General features: G+C 41.7%; 1 non-coding gene across 1 annotated transcript; it reads left to right on the forward strand.

The window, feature by feature from the left end:
* Window positions 1–5703: 5703 nt before the first annotated feature.
* Window positions 5704–5807, forward strand: LOC114680465 (U6 spliceosomal RNA). The gene has a single exon (XR_003732689.1). It is a non-coding gene; the product is annotated as a U6 spliceosomal RNA (small nuclear RNA).
* Window positions 5808–16980: the final 11173 nt, after the last annotated feature.

Genomic DNA, 16980 nt, shown 5'->3' on the forward strand with positions numbered 1-16980 from the left:
TGCTCTTTGCTGATCAATGTAACTGACCCTTGATAAGTGTCTATGTCTTCCAATGACTAATTAAAAAGTACAAATAAAAGTATTCGCACTTTTAGGCCAGGCACAGTGGTGGCTCACGCCTGTAATCCCAACACTTTGGGAAGCCGAGGTGGGTGGATCACCTGAGATCAGGAGTTCAAGCCCAGCCTGACCAACATGGTGAAACCCAGTCTCTACTAAAAATACAAAATTAGCCGGGCATGGTGGCGCATGCCTGTAATCACAGCTACTTGGGAGGCTGAGGCAGGAGAATCACTTGAACCTGGGAGGCAGAGGTTGCAGTGAGCCAAGATCACGCCATTGTACTCCAGCCTGGGCAACAAGAGCGAAACTCCATATCCAAAAAAAAAAAAAAAGTATTAGCGGTTTTAAATAGTGTGTATACATTTTAACAGGGGTCGTCCAGCAATCAAACCATAAACCCCAAACTGAATCCCTAATGCTGGGATTTCAAGAGCTATGTCTTTCATGGGGGTGAAACAGTATGATCTGGGCCTGGGACTGTCTAGGTGGGTTGCAAAGTATCACCTGGGCATAAGGTAACACTTACTTCAATTTGCCAAATGCTCCTCTGCTGAGGAGCTTATGTATTTTATCTCTGTCAATCCTCCTGATTACCCACAAGGGCATGATTATCCCCATTTTACAGCAGAGGAAACAATGTAAGCTCGAGTGGCGGTGAGCAGCAGAGCCGACATTCACACCCAGGTCTTCCTGGCTCCGAAGTTTGTGCTCCTGGGCATGCTGCCTGGCCCCTCATGCAAGGAAATGATGCTTGCACTAAGACAAAAAGGATGAGTTACCTAGGTGGAGGGTTAGGGAAAGGGCGTTTTGGATGGAAGAACCGCTATGTACAAAGCAGCATGTTAGTTATTACCAGCCTTTCAGGAGTGAGCTCCATCAGAGGTCTGGGCACTTTCTGTCTTTCTATTTATGTCTGTGCCACACTCCCTAACAAACTATGCTATAAACCTCTTCAGGGGACTGAAGCTTATTCACTGTTTCCTGTAGCATCTGTGTTGCTCATAGGTGCACAATGCATGTGTGATGCATCACCGGATGGCTGCTTAGACATGTGGCTGCTTGTTCGTTGCAGACGTGTACTCACCATTCAAATGAAATATCTCAGCCATGCCACAAATGCTTGCCAGCAGGTTATGAACACCTTTTCTATGGCAGATAGCAATGGGCATCTGTGCAGTCTAATTGTAGTAGGCAAAGTTGGCCTATCAGATACAAGTTTTACCTCATCTTTAGGCCAGTTTTTTCCCTAATGTCCTAACCTAATGTCTCTCCAGTCCTGGATCTCTAGACCCAGGCCACTGGGTTAACTTGCCTTAGCCAGAGATCTTTATTTTGTGAGTGGCAAAACCCCAACTCAAACAAGCCTGCCTAAACTGGAGAGCTGTTGGCTTTCACAACTGGGAATGACTTGGGAGGCTTGGAGAACTGAAGGAAAAGTTCCTGAGCCCAGAGACCTGGGGATGGAATGAGGGACCCTACCTGGCAGGACCTTCTCTCCTCTCTACTTGCCAGGTTTTATTTTGTAGACAGGTGAGCACATAAGGCAGGAAAGATAGTCATCTGCAACCCAGAACCTGCCTCCTTGTATCTTATGATCCCAGAGGAAAGGAGAGCAACTCTCCTCCCACTTTGATTTGGGAAATCTGGGGGAAAGGCTCCAGTTGGCCTGATTTATGTTGGATGCCCTCCTCTTGGACCAATTCATTTACTGCCAATCATTCAACAAATATGAGCAAAAAATGGTACTAGGCCTAGCCCCATGGAGTTCATAATCACTGGGGAGACAAACATAAATCAATTAGCCAGCAAGTGTGAAGCTGCACTGTGGCAAGTGCTTTGCAAAGGAGATAGGTGGTACTTTAAGAGTGTACATGGAGGATTTGACCCTGGAGGTTGGGAAAAGCTTCCCTAAGGAAATGATGCTTGCACTAAGACAAAAAGGATGAATTACCTAGGTGGAGGGTTAGGGAAAGGGCATTTTGGATGGAAGAACCGCTATGTACAAAGGAGCATGTTAGTTAATACCAGAAACTGGGGCTGCAAGGATGTCTAGTAGCTAAAACAGAGAGAGCAGGACAAGGTGGGACAGGAGAGGCGCGGGGAGTAATCCATGGGGCTTATGGGCCACATTAAGGAATTTTGCATTTATCCTAAGGCCGTAGGAAGCCGAGACCAAAATTGGGAGTGGGTAAGGTGTCACAATCATATTTGTCCTTTGAAAGAATGACTCTATGGCAAGGCATGGTGACTCACACCTGTAATCCCAACACTTTGGGAGGCCAAGTCAGGCGGATCACCTGAGGTCAGGGGTTCGAGACCAGCCTGACCAATATGATGAAACCCCGCCTCTACTAAAGATACAAAAATTAGCTGGGCATGGTGGCGAGCGCCTGTAATCCCAGCTACTCAGGAGGCTGAGACAGGAAAATCGCTTGAACCCGGGAGGTGGAGGTGGCAGTGAGCCAAGATTGCGCCATTGCACTCCAGCCTGGGCAACAAGAGCAGAACTCCGTCTCAAAAAAAAAAAAAAAAAAAAGACTCCAGCTGCAGTAGGCTGCATGGAGGTGGCCCAGAGCAAATGTGAGAGCATCAGCTAGGAGGACACTAACTGAGAAGTTAGATAGTAACAGCTGGGACTTGGGTGATTGAGGAGATGGACAGGAAAGAGATCCAGGAGGCAAAATTGGCAGATCTGGGAGCTTGGATATGGCAGGTAAGGGAGAGGATGTTGTCGAGGATGACATCCAGCTTTCTAGCTTACTCAACAATGTCCAAAGGGATGCAGGACTAAGTTTGGCCTGGCTGGATCCCATTCTCACCCCTATGGACAGGATCAGGTACTGTGGCTGATCAAACTCACTGGATTCACATAGAGTTTGGGAGAGATTTTCTGAAGAGAAGTGGTACTGTTACCAGGAAAAGAAGGATGGATAAAATGGCTGAACAGATCCCAGCTGTAGCTACCACAGCCACTGCAGGGAAAACATAGAGTGGCCAGTCTCTGGCTGCCCTGAGATACTTAGTAGTAACTGCTACATTTATATTTGCCGTTAAACATGAGTTTGCATATGCTATAGGGCAAGACACCAAAGGTCACGTTCCAGCTGCTTCAGGAGCCCCCTGGGGGAGGTTTCCTACTGTCAAATTCACTGTCATAAGCACTCGCCAGGAGGGGCACTGTTACTCTTCTCAGCCACTTCCCTGGCCCCTGAGGTGGCATCTTGGCCCCAGCTTGAGTTGGAGGTTAAAAGGACAGAGATTAGTTCCAATAGTTTCAGCCAGCCTTGGAAGTGGCAGAATGAGCTACAGTCATACTGTACAGGAACATTTAGTCCTAGTTTTGCATAAAGACCCACAAAGACACACACTCGTGCACTCTTTGGCATTCTTTAAATCTTTCCCCATTGTCATGTGGAGACATAGATCTTAAGAAGAAAAAATGGTCTTTGTTTATCTTAGGCATTTCTTTCAGTGGCACCTAGAGGCCATTGGCAAATATGTTCGAATTATACACCAAAATGATAAGCCAGGGAGGAAGTTAAAATAATAAGAACTGGTCTTTCAAGGTTCCCTCAGGTACTCAGCCAAACCGGTTGTATTAACGACAAAGTAAAAGAAGCCAAACTGCCAGGATGTTTGTCTAAGAAAATGATGGTGCCACTTTTCACGTATCGAGTGACGGATGCAGACTTGCGAGGGTTTGCTAAGTTCTTGTAAAGGGGCAGGGGTGGCGGCAGGTTTTGTCTTGCAGAGGATGTGTGCAAAGTCAAATGCTCTATCTAGCAGGTCAATTTGTTTCCCTGCTTGTTTTTTTCCAAAATATTGTTTTTTAAAAAAAAATCTGTTGGAAATACTTCCAGCAGTCAAGAAAAAAAAAGCAAACTCGGGGAAAGAAAAGACGCTGTCTACGCAGTAACAAAACAGGAAAGTCCTGGGTGCCTGTCACAGAGGTGTAGAATGGCAAATGGAGCTCGCTTCAATCTTCTCCAAAATGGTGGAAACACTGGGCTTTTTACTGAATGCTTTAGTACTAAGTAAATCGATGGCACCTCCAAGTTCGTGGTTTCTGTACTTTCTGTGGAACGGGTCTCTGGGCCTGAGCCCACCGTCAGGCTTGGCAGCCACCTCCAGGGCGGTGCTATCTTTGCTATGGTGTCTCTGCTTAGTAATAAGAACTAAGGTGTATGGGAGCTCACTGTGGGCTAGGTGCTCCACGAGCTTTGCATAATAGTTATTTCCATCAAATTTTCACCACAACCTGTGAGGTAGCCCTACACCCATTCCACTTTTTTTGTTTGTTTGTTTTTAAGACGAAGTCTCACTTTGTCACCAGGCTGGGGTGCAGTGGCGCAATCTCGATTCACTACAACCTCCGCCTCCCGGGTTCAAGTGATTCTCCTGCCTCCTGAGTAGCTGGGACTGCAGGCGCACACCACCACGCCCAGCTAATTTTTGTCTTTTTAGTAGAGACGGGGTTTCACCATTTTGGCCAGGATGGTCTCAGTCTCTTGACCTTGTGATCCACTGGGTTCAGCCTCCCAAAGTGCTTAGATTACCGGCATGAGCCACTGTGCCTGGGTTTTTTTTGTTTGTTTGTTTGTTTTTTACTTTTTAAAAATTTTGTTTAAGTACAGATGAGATCTCCTTATGTTGCCCAGGCTGGTCTCAAACTCCTGAGCTCAAGCCATCACCTACCTCTTGGTCTCCCAAAGCACTGGGATTATAGGCATGAGCCACTGAACGCAGCCTCATCCCCATTTTAATACAAGTACACTGAGCCCTAGCAAAGAGCTATCACTTACTGAAAACCCCATAGCTGATAAGTGGTGGCACTGGTATTTGAACCTGAGCAATCTGTTTTCAGAGTCTGCCAGCTGAGCTACTGTGTGAAACAGTGCCTTCCAAACATTCTTTTCTACCTTATTGCTCCTTGAATTCTGGCCCTGGTTCCAGTTTGGGGCTGGGCAGATAGGATTGGTGGGCATGATAGTAACAGGGTCTATATCAAAGTGAGGGTTTGGGGCTGGGCGCAGGGGCTCACATCTGTAATCTCAGCATTTTTGGGAGGCTGAGGTGAAAGGATCACTTGAGGCCATAAGTTCAAGACCAGACTGGGCAACACAACAAGATGCCATCTTTAAAAAATAAAAAAAGTAGCCAGGCATGGTGGTGTGTACCTGTAGTCTCAGCTACTTGGGAGGCTGAGGTGGAAGGATGTCTGGAGCCTGGGAGTTCAAGTGTGGTGTAAGCCATGATTGCACCAGTGCACTCATGGAAAGAAGAGAGAACGAGAGAAAGAGGACAGGTGCGGTGGCTCATGCCTATAATCCCAGCACTGTGGGAGGCTGAGGGGGATGGATCACATGAGGTCAGAAGTTCGAGACCAGCCTGGCCAATTTGGTGAAACCCCATCTTTACTAAAATACAAATTAGCTGGGCTTGGTGGCACATGCCTGTAGTTCCAGCTTCTTGTGATGCATGAGTCCCAGCTTCTTGAGGCACGAGAATTGCTTGAACCCGGGAGGTGGAGGTTGCAGTGAGCATAGATTGCGCTGCTCAGAGAGTGCACTGCACTTCAGCCTGGGTGACACAGCAAGACTCTGTCTCAAGAAAAAAAAAAAAAGAAAAAAGAAAGAAAGAGTGCTCGCTTTGGCAGCATATGTACTAAAATTGGAATGATACAGAGATTAGCATGGCTCCTGTGCAAGGATGACACCAATTCCAAAGCATTCCATATAAGAAATAAAGAAAGGGAAGGGAAGAAAGAAAGGGAAGAAAGGGAAGAAAGAAAGAAAGAAAGAAAGAAAGAAAGAAAGAAAGAAAGAAAGAAAGAAAGAAAGAAAGAAAGAAAGAGAGAGAGAGAGAGAGAGAGAGAGAGAGAGAGAGAAAGAAAGAAAGAAAGAAAGAAAGAAAGAAAGAAAGAAAGAAAGAAAGAAAGAAAGAAAGAAAGGAAGGAAGGAAGGAAGGAAGGAAGGAAGGAAGGAAGGAAGGAAGGAAGGAAGGAAGGAAGGAAGGAAGGAAGGGAGGGAAAGAAAAGAAAAGAGAGAGAGAGAGAAAGAAAGAAAGAAAGAGAAAGAAAGAAAGAAAGAAAGAAAGAAAGAAAGAAAGAAAGAAAGAAAGAAAGAAAGAAAGAAAGGAGGGAGGGAGGGAGGGAGGGAAGGAAGGAAGGAAGGAAGGGAAAGAAAAGAAAAGAAAAAGAAAGGAAGGAAAGAAAGAAAGAAAGAGAAAGAAAGAAAGAAAGAAAGAAAGAAAGAAAGAAAGAAAGAAAGAAAGAAAGAAAGAAAGAAAGAGAGAGAAAGAGAGTTGAGGTAGGGGTTTTACATTTGTCCTTCAACTGTGAGCTGACCATAGTGACTTCCCTGCTGTCCACATAAGGGTGATTGGTTGTTGTGCCCGGTGTTGGCTGCTGCTACCAACAATTTCCCTGTATGCTGAGAGGACACACAGGCTGCTACTAAGAGAGACCAGAGGTGTAGAGACTCTTATAACCCACCCAATAGCTAGCATCTCTTTTTTTCCTTAGAAACAGAACATTAAGGCAAGGAGCGGTGGCTCATGCCTGTAATCCCAGAACTTTGGGAAGCCGAGGTGGGTGGATCACCTGAGATCAGGAGTTCGAGATCAGCCTGACCAACATGGTGAAACCCCATCTCTACTAAAAATACAAAATTATCAGGGTGTGGTGGTGAATGCCTGGTAATCCCAGCTACTTGGGAGGCTGAGGCAGGAGAATTGCTTGAACCCAGGAGGTGGAGGTTGCAGTGAGCCGAGATCGTGCCACTGCACCCCAGCCTGGGCGACAAGAGCAAAACTCCATCTCAAAAAAAAAAAAAAAAAAAAAGAACATTAATTTTATTTAGCTGGGCAATGGCCCCCAACTAAAACACTAGATTTCCCTGTCTCCTTTGCGTGTAGGCATGTGACTAAGTTCTAAATAATGAGACATTAGCAGAAGTGTTCTGAGAGACTTCTGGGATTCAAGGGACCTAACTCAACAGGAAGTGAATTCTTTTGTTCCACTCCTCCTTCCTGATGGCCGAAATGAAACGTGATGGCTAACGTGCAACACGATGGCTGACACTCAAATAGCTAGCTTGGAGAGCAGAGTCTACTCTGTAGATGAGCAGTGCTTCCAAAGCTTTAAAGTGCATGCAAATCGCCTAGGGATCTTGTTAACACTGCAGACTGATTCAGTAGGTGTTGGATGTGTTTCCTATATTCCCTAGTTCTGTTCATAAAGGGAGCGTAGGTGCAGTGACCACCCTGATGTATGGAAGCACACCTGACACCCAGATCTTGGCTTCCAAATGCCATATTGCACTAAAAGAAACCAGGGCTTCTTGCAAAAATGGGTAACCGCAGGGCAGGGGCAGGGAGGGTATTAGACAAGACTGGCACATCTTGTGCCATAAAGCCAGGAAGTAGGCTGGGCACGGTGGCTCACACCTGTAATCCCAACACATTGGGAGGCTGAGGCAGGCTGATCACAAGGTCAGGAGTTCGAGACCAGCATGGCCAACAAGGTGAGGCCGAGGCAGGAGAATCGCTTGAACCTGGGAGGCAGAAGTTGCAGTGAGCTAAGATCACGCCACTGCACTCCAGCCTGGGTGACAGGGTGAGACTCCATTTCGAAAAATAAATAAATAAATACAATAAAATGAATAATAGGGACATGTCAAAAGGTCAAAGAAGCCAACTTGAAGGATCTGCCACGAGTCACATCAGGGACAATCTAAGCACTAAAATTAATAATGATAGTCATCGTTTCCTGCTGGGGAACCAAAGAAAACAGAAAAAAAATTTTAAATAATGATAGTCATAGATTATAACTCATTGACTAAAATAGGAAACCATAAACTCATACAGATACAAATAAATCACTGAACAAGTGGAATGTTTGATGGGCAAGCAAACATTTACATAGTTTCAAAATACCTCCCTACAACATAGTAATTATAAAGAGAAAAATAGCAACTTTACAGTGGCAGATAACAACTTAATCAAATGCTCAAAACGAACGCCATTGGTAATGAGATAAAATAGAATCACAGGCCACCAGACAGGATGTCATGAGGAGAGTGCAATGTCAATTCTGTGATATTTCCACCAAAAATATGTTTTTGGTGGAATATCAGATTTCAGTTTAATAATAGAGAGGTATCTGACAACTCCAGATTGAAAGATATTCTAGAGAATAACTGGTCTATAATGTTCAAAAGTGTCAAGGTCATGAAAATCAAGGATAGACTGAAGAACTGCTCCAAAGCAAATGAGCAATTCTTATGTTTTAGGCACGACAATGAAATGTAGCTCCCGATTTTGAACTAGATCCTTTTGCTATGGAGGACATTATTGAAGTAATCAAGGAACTTGAGTGGGGCGTGAGAATTCGATGGTGCTGATCGTTTCCATGGCGGTCTCATGGTTATGGAGGAGAACGTCCTTGTTTCTAGGAAATAAATATGTGTTTGGGGTATGATGCATTAGGTTAGCAACTCTCAAATGGTTTAGAAAATAAATTTTTGTACTGTGTTTCCACCTTTTCCATAGCCTTTGTCATTGTTTCAAATTAAAAAAATTAAATTCCATTTATTTTAAAAAGCTTAGCACAAAAGCAAGACATTTTGATTCTGCTACTCTGTTGTAGGGGATTTGGAGGCTTGGACGTGGATATGATTGTTTTGATTTGTTTAAAAATGTAAAATCTTTCTTTAGGTGCAATGGACTTAAGTTTCACTTCAGACCTAACTCACCATCTCACCCCCCACCCCCCTCAATTATGAAGGACTTTTACTTTCTGCTGAATTCTGAGTTAGTTTTTAAGAGGAGTTATTAGTTTTAAAATAAGAGCAAGAACAAAACAATGAAGACACCTTTAAAAAATATGCTGTAACTGGGTTAGCCTCTAAGGTTGTGCTGTTTGGTGCCTCTTCATACCTCACCTCCAAACAATTAAAAATATTATTTTAAATTGTTAAAATTTAAAATATTAATATACTTAATATAATGAATTATAGTATAATTAAGTATAATATATAATTAAGTATAGTATATAAATATAGTAAAATTAAGCATAATAAAATATACTTAAAATATTCAGTATAACATGACCGGGGGCAGTGGCTCATGTCTGTAATCCCAGCATTTTGGGAAGCTGGGGTGGGTGGATCACTGGAGGCCAGGAGTTTGAGACCAGCCTGACCAATATGGTGAAACCCCCTCTCTGCTAAAAATATAAAAATTAGCTAGACGCGGTGGTCTGCGCCTGTAATCCCAGCTACAGAGGAGGCTGAAGCAGGAGAATCACTTGAACCCGGGAGGTGGAGGTTGCAGTGAGCCAAGATCGTGCCACTGCACTTCAGTCTGGGCAACGGAGTGAGACCTCGTCTCAAAAAAAAAAAAATACACTGGACTTTATCCAAATTAAAATCTTCTGCTCATCAAAAGATGCCGTGAAGAGAATGAATAGATAAGTTGTCTATTAGACATATAGAATGGGAGACTATATTCAAGACAGATGTACATGACAAAGGACTTGTATCCAGAACATATAAAGAAATTCTACATCTCAGCTATGAGGAGACAAAAACCCAATTAAAAATAATTGGGCAAAAGTCTTGAACAGACACTTCATAAGAGATATGAATGGCCAGTATGCAAGAAAAAAAGTGCCCAGAATCCCTAGTCATCAGTAACAGGAACCTTTAAATTAAAAGAAGCTTAAGAGATATGTTGACCAACACAAATAACTAGAACTTATTTAAACCTTAATTCAGACAAACAACATGTAAAAAAATTATAAAACAACTGGAGATGTCTGAACACTCACTGGATATTTTATATTAAGGTATTCTTGACCGGGTACGGTGGCTCACGCCTGTAATTCCAGCACTTTGGGATGCTGAGGCAGGTGGATCACTTGAGGTCAGGAGTTTGAGACCATCATGGCCAACATGGTGAAACCTTGTCTCTACTAAAAATACAAAAATTAGCTGGCCATGGAGGCACACGCCTGTAGTCTCAGCTAATCAGGAGGCAGAGGCAGGAGAATCACTTGAACCCAGGAGGTAGAGGTTGCAGTGAGCTGAGATCCTGCCACTGCACTCCAGCCTGGGCAATAGAGTGAGACTCTGTCTCAGAAAAAAAGAAGAAAGAGAGAGAAAAAGGAATTCTTATTCATTTATTTTAACTGGGATAATGGTATTGTGGCAGTAATTTTGAAGTCTTTATCTTTTATATATACTTTTAAATAGTTACAGATAAAATGATATGAGGTTTGAAATTTGCTTCAGAATAATCTAGGGACATGTGAATTGGGGAAATGTAAATGAAAGAAAATGAACCAAATGTTGAGAGTTGTTGAAAGCGGGTGATAGGAACACTGGCCTTATTACTTTATATACTTTCGTACACATTTGCAAGTTTCCAAAATAAAAAGAGAAAAGGGCAAAACAAACAAACAAACAAACAAAAATTGAGAGGAGAAGGGAGAGAGGAGAGAGAAGGGAAAGTAGAATAAGATCATTGAGTGTTAGATTGTAAGTTGATACCATTAAAAAAATTGACAGACCAGATAATAAAAGGTTTAGTTTAAAAAAAAAAAAAAAAAAAAAAAGGGGGACCAGGCACTGTGGCTCATGCCTATAATCCCAGCACTTTGGGAGGCCGCGGCAGGGGGATCACGAGGTCACAAGTTCAAGACCAGCCTGGCCAACATGGTGAAACCCCATCTGTACTAAAAATCTGTACAAAAATTAGCCAGGCGTGGTGGCACATGCCTGTAATCCCAGCTACTTGGGAGGTTGAGGCAAAAGAATTGCTTAAACCCGGGAGGCGGAGGCTGCAGTGAGCAGAGATCATGCCATTGCACTCTAGCCTGGATGACAGAGCAAGATTCCGTCTCGGAAACAAACAAACAAACAAAAACAGGTGGGCTGGGCTCGGTAGTTCACGCTTGCAATCCTGGCACTTTGGGAGATTGAGGCAGGAGAGTCGCCTGAGCCCCAAAGTTCAAGACCCAATCTGGGCACCATAGTGAGACTTCACCTCTTCAAAAAATAAAAAATAAATTAGTCAAGCATAGTGATAAGTGGTTGTCTCAGCTACTTGGGAGGCTGAAGTGGGAGGATCACTTGAGCCTGGGAATTTGAGACTGAAGCGAGCAGTAATCACACCACTGTACTCCAACCCAGGCAACAGAGTGAGACCCCATCTCAAAAAAAAAAAGTAATATAATTAGAACAAAAATGAAAACGTTCCTAAATACCAAAAGGAAAAATAGTAAAGATGTACTACATAAAGAAAAACATAACATTATATATCTAGCAATAAGGTATTAAATGTGTCAAAGGACATGTTTAATATTAAAAGACACAATTCATAATGGATATGCATACATGAACATACATACACATATATTTTACTTTATTCAAAATATATACATCAGTACATATATTTATATGCACGTATCTCCTATATAAATTACATGTGTGTGTAGGTATATGGAGATATATATCTCCATCCTAAAGCTGGCATCTTACATAACAGTGAAATACTAAAGACTTTTCGACTAAGGTCAGAAACAAGACAAAGATTCCTACTGTCTCCACTACTTTATTTATTTATTTATTTATTTATTTATTTTTTTGAGACAGAGTCTGGCTCTGTTGCCCAACCTGAGCGCAGTGACGGGATCTCGGCTCACTGCAACCTCCACCTCCCGGGTTCAAGCAATTCTCCCACCTCAGCCTCCAAAGTAGCTGAGATTACAGGTACCTGCTACCACTCGTGGCTAATTTTTGTATTTTTAGTAGAGACGGGGTTTCACCATGGTGGTCAAGCTGGTCTCAAACTCCTGACCTCAGGTGATCTGCACATCTAGGCCTCTCAAAGTGCTGAGATTACAGGTGTGAGCCACCACACCCGGCCCACTAGTATTCACACAACAGGTATTTGACCAATACAATTGCAAAGGCATAAAAAAGCAAGACAAAGCAAAGGCATAAAAATTAGAAGAAAAGAAAAAGTGAAAGTATCTCTATTTGTACATGACATGACAGCACACCTGAGACCCTGGGAAAAAATGATAAAATAAACTCAATTTAAAAAAGAAAATCAATGTAGCAGTATATAAAAATAACATACAAAAATCAGCACAAGTAATATTTTTTCATATACACAAGTAATAACCAGTTGGGATATATAATGGTGGAAGAAAAAACCCCATTTACAAAAGCAACAAAAAGCTAAAATAGAAATAAAACTTAACAAGAAATGTTCAAAACCTGTATGAATGAAACTATGAAACACTCTTGAAAGACCTGAAAGTGAACTTAAACAAAAAGAAAGACTTCTGTTCTTGCCTAGGATATCTCAGCTTCATTAAGATTTCAATTCTAGGTGGGGTGTGGTGGCTCATGCCTGTAATCCCAGCACTTTGAGAGGGAGGACAAGGTGGGAGGATCACTTGAGATCAGGAATTCAAGACCAGCCTGGCTAAACTGGTGAAACTCTGTCTCTACTAAAAATACAAAACTTAGTTGGACATGGTGGCCCACACGCCTGTAGTCCCAGCTACTTGGGAGGCTGAGGCATGAGAATCGCTTGAACTTGGGAGGCAGAGGGCTGCAGTGAGCTGAGATCACACCACTTCACTCCAGCCTGGGTGATGGCGCGAGGCTCAGACTCAAAAAGAAAAAAAAAGATTTCAATTCTAAGTCAATATATAAATTTAATGTGATCCGAATATAATTCTCAAAAGGTTTTTTTGTTTTTTTTTCTGGAGATAGACAAATTGAAATGATCATATAGAAAAATAAATATGTGAGGATAGCTAGGAAAACTAAGAAGGAAGGGCTCTGAGGAGATACCAGTCCTGTAAGACATTAAACCACATTACAAAGCTGGTATGATAGAGTATCATTGTGGAGCATGAATAGATAGACTAATGAAACAGAATAGGAAGCCCAGAAATAGACACAATTACAAATAGAAATTTAGTGTATGATAAAGGTGGTACCAGAAGTTACCAGGGAAAAGGTGGGCTTTTAAATAAATGATATTCAAACAACCAAACATGCCAAATCTGTCTGGCTTAGGGAGAAAAAGAGAAAGAAAAACAAAATACTGGAGAGCCATTTGGGAAAAGGTAAAATTAGATCCATTCTTCACACGATCTTTTCACACAAGCATAAACTCCAAATAGATCAAAGATCTAAATGTAAAAAACGAAACTAAAAATAGTGGAAGAAAACGTGGGCAAATTTCTCCATAAAATGGGTGTAGGAAAAGTCTTTCTCATTATGACTCAAAATCTAAATGAAATGAAAGATTGATAAATTTGACTACATAAAAAAACTTTTGCATGACAAAAAAAAAAAAAAAACACTGTAAATAAAGTTAAAAGACAAAATACAAATTGGGAGGATGTATTCCCGACGTACATCACAGACAAATGGTTACTATCCCTGATACAGCACATAAAACTGTCTTTAAAATTGAGCAGGACAAAAAGTCCAAAAACCCAATAGCAAAATGGCCAAAAGGCATGAACAGACAATTCAAAAAGATATAAAAGTGGTCTACATATATATATGTGTGGGTCACACCTGTGGTCTCAGCTACTTGGGAGGCTGAGGTGGGAGAATGGCTTGAACCCAGGATGTTAATGTTGAGGCTGCAGTGAGCCGTGTTTGCCCCACGGCACTCCAGCCTGCATGACACATATATATGCTCATATATATGTGTATATATATGTTCATATATATGTGTATATATATGCTCATATATACATACACACACACACACATGTTTAGCTTCACTCATAGTAAGAGAAATGCAGATTAAAATTACACTGGGCCAAGCACAGTGGCTCACGCCTGTAATCCTAGCACTTGGGAGGCCAAGGTAGGTGGATTGTTTAAGCCCAGGAGTTTGAGACCAGCATGTGCAACATGGTGAGACTCCCATCTCAACAAAAAATTTTAAAAAATTAGCCAGCTGTAATCACACTACTGCACTCCAGCCTGAGTGACTGAGTGAGACACTGTCTCAAATAAATAAATAAATAAATAATAAAATTAGGCCGGGCACAGTGGCTCATACCTGGAATCCCAGCATTTTGGGAGGCTGAGGCAGGAGGATCCCTTGAGCCCAGTAATTTGAGACCACTCTGAGCAACATGGGGAAACCCTGTCTCCACAAAAAAAAAAAAAATTAAAAGTTAGCCAGGCATGGTGGCACACACCTGTAGTGTCAGTTACTTGGGAGGCTGAGGTGGGAGAATTGCTTGAGCCCAGGAGACGGAGGCTGCAGTGAGCTTAGATTGCACCATTGCACTCCAGCCTGGGTGAGAGAGCGAGACTCCATCTCAAAAAAAAAAAAAAAAAAAAAAAAAAAAAAAAATCGGAGGTTGGATTGAGATTGAGACTTATCAGTATGGACTTTTATAACTCTTAAATTTCCTAACTCTGAAAGGGCTTAGAAACAATGTCAAATCAGTTGCAATGAGCACACCTAAAGCCTTATCTTGGTTTTTACTCCTTAGAGGAATGTCTGGTCCCAGGGCTGGGGTAAGGGAAGTACCAAATAAATCTCGAACATCTTGTTAAGCCAAGAAGTGAGAAAGTGTTCAAAACATGATGGGAGATTGTTAAATGCACACAGGACCCAATTTGAACGGGCTACCACTGGCCAATTGTGAGAAAATGTGAGCATCAAACTAAGAATATAATGGATTATAACTCTGGTTATAAAACAGGAATTCTTTAGGTCATACTGATAATCAATCAATCAATAAGAATGGGATGTGCCCTTCCTTATACCAACTGATAACATGTAAAGAGAGTTATGAAATTGGAAAATCACCATTCTCAACCAACCTTATGAAATTGGAAAATCACCATTCTCAACCATCCTCGTAAAGGTTGGTCCAAGCAAGAATAATTAATGAATGCTAAATCTAGGGGGAAAGTTTGGTGAGGAACAGAATATTTAAATAGCTTCAAAGTGTCTCTCCACTTTGTAACTGCTAATTAGTTACAAAAGGTAAAACAGTAACTCTACAGTAGAGAAAACAGACAACATCTTAATCAAAATGATCATCAATGAGGAAGAGAGGAACAAAATGTGCCTCAGGATGTGATACACTGGAAAAAATACATTATTTGGGTTGGGAATAAGTTAGCTGAAATCTAATCTTAAGGAAATGTATAACAAACTCAAATTGAAGAACATTTGTAAAATAAGGATTGATTTAATGAAAGCTACTAAAAGCCTGAGGAACAGTTGCAGACTAAAGAAAACAAAACAAACAAAAAACAACAAAATGCAAAACATCATCCTGGACTGGAGGGAAAAAAATTTCATGAACATTATCAGAGCAATTGAAAAAGTTGAGGTAAGAAGACTTACGATTTTTTCAATGTTAAATTCCTGAATGTAATAATCGATGTATAGCTATATAAGAGAACACCTTTGTTCTCAGGAAATACACAAATAAGAAGAGGAGGGCCAGGCGCAGTGGCTCATGCCTGTAATCCCAACACTTTGGGAGGCCAAGGTGGGAGAACTGCTTGAGCCCAGGAGTTCAAGACCAGCCTGGACAACATAGCAAGACCCCCATCTATAAATTATATATATAAAGAATTTTTTAAAGTAATAAGAGGAGGCCGGGCGCGGTGGCTCAAGCCTGTAATCCCAGCACTTTGGGAGGCCGAGACGGGCGGATCACGAGGTCAGGAGATCGAGACCATCCTGGCTCACACAGTGAAACCCCGTCTCTACTAAAAATACAAAAAATTAGCCGGGCGCGGTTGTGGGCGCCTGTAGTCCCAGCTACTCGGGAGGCTGAGGCAGGAGAATGGCGTGAACCCGGGAGGCGGAGCTTGCAGTGAGCTGAGATCCGGCCAATGCACTCCAGCCTGGGTGACAGAGCAAGACTCCGCCTCAAAAAAAAAAAAAAAAAAAAAAAAAAGTAATAAGAGGTAAAAGGAAATGATATATGCAACCTATTCTAAAATGGTTCAGAAAATATATATATATACACACATATGCAGGGAATGAAAAAAAGAATATGTGGCAAAATGTTAAACACTGGTAAATCTGGGTAAAGGATATATGAAAATTCTGAATATTATTCTTGCAATTTTAAGTTTGAATTATTTCATTGAAAAGTAAAGAAGTATGCCATGTCTCAAGTAATCATTTTCTAATTTTAGAAATTCATAACCTGAAGAAAAATGGCATCTCATGTTTGAACCATTCATTCAAGTATTTACTGAATTCATTCAACAAGTATTTACTGAATGTGCCAAGCAGTAAAGCGAGAGAGAATACCCCAGTCATGCCCCTACTCTTAAGTGCTCTTACAGAGATAGGCCTGGCTCTACGTGCTTTTTCCATTTTGCTAGAGTCACCCCATCTAGGATTCAAACATCAGGGGTGGGTATCAATGCAAATTTCTGAATCATCGTCATTGTTTTTATCACTGTAGTTGTCATTAGCGTTGTAGTCTTTTTCTTCTTTAAATAACAAAACCCCTTCCTAACACCGGAGAAAAGGTGAATTAAGAGAAAGGAAGTTATACGTAGCTTTGTTTTGAAGTCACAAAGTAGTAGTAATAGCATACATTTCAAGACATTTCATTTTATGAGGACAGTAATTGTTCTCATTTTAAGACTTGCTCTGATTTTGCAGAGCTTTTGAAGACATTTTCCCCTTGTTTGGGAATCAATATGAAAACATTGATTGTCCTGCAATTATCAATGTTACATTGTCTCTGGAGTTTCTGGCCTTGTTTCAACGCAATAAATCAAGTTGTAGATTGCTGGTGGCCTTAGCAGAGCAATTATCACTGCAGCACACAATATCCAGCTTGCTGCCTTATTGTGATTCAGAGACCTAGTCACAAGCTTGCTT

This window comes from Macaca mulatta, chromosome 8, assembly GCF_049350105.2.
Source record: "Macaca mulatta isolate MMU2019108-1 chromosome 8, T2T-MMU8v2.0, whole genome shotgun sequence".
In the NCBI taxonomy this organism is placed as follows: domain Eukaryota; kingdom Metazoa; phylum Chordata; class Mammalia; order Primates; family Cercopithecidae; genus Macaca; species Macaca mulatta.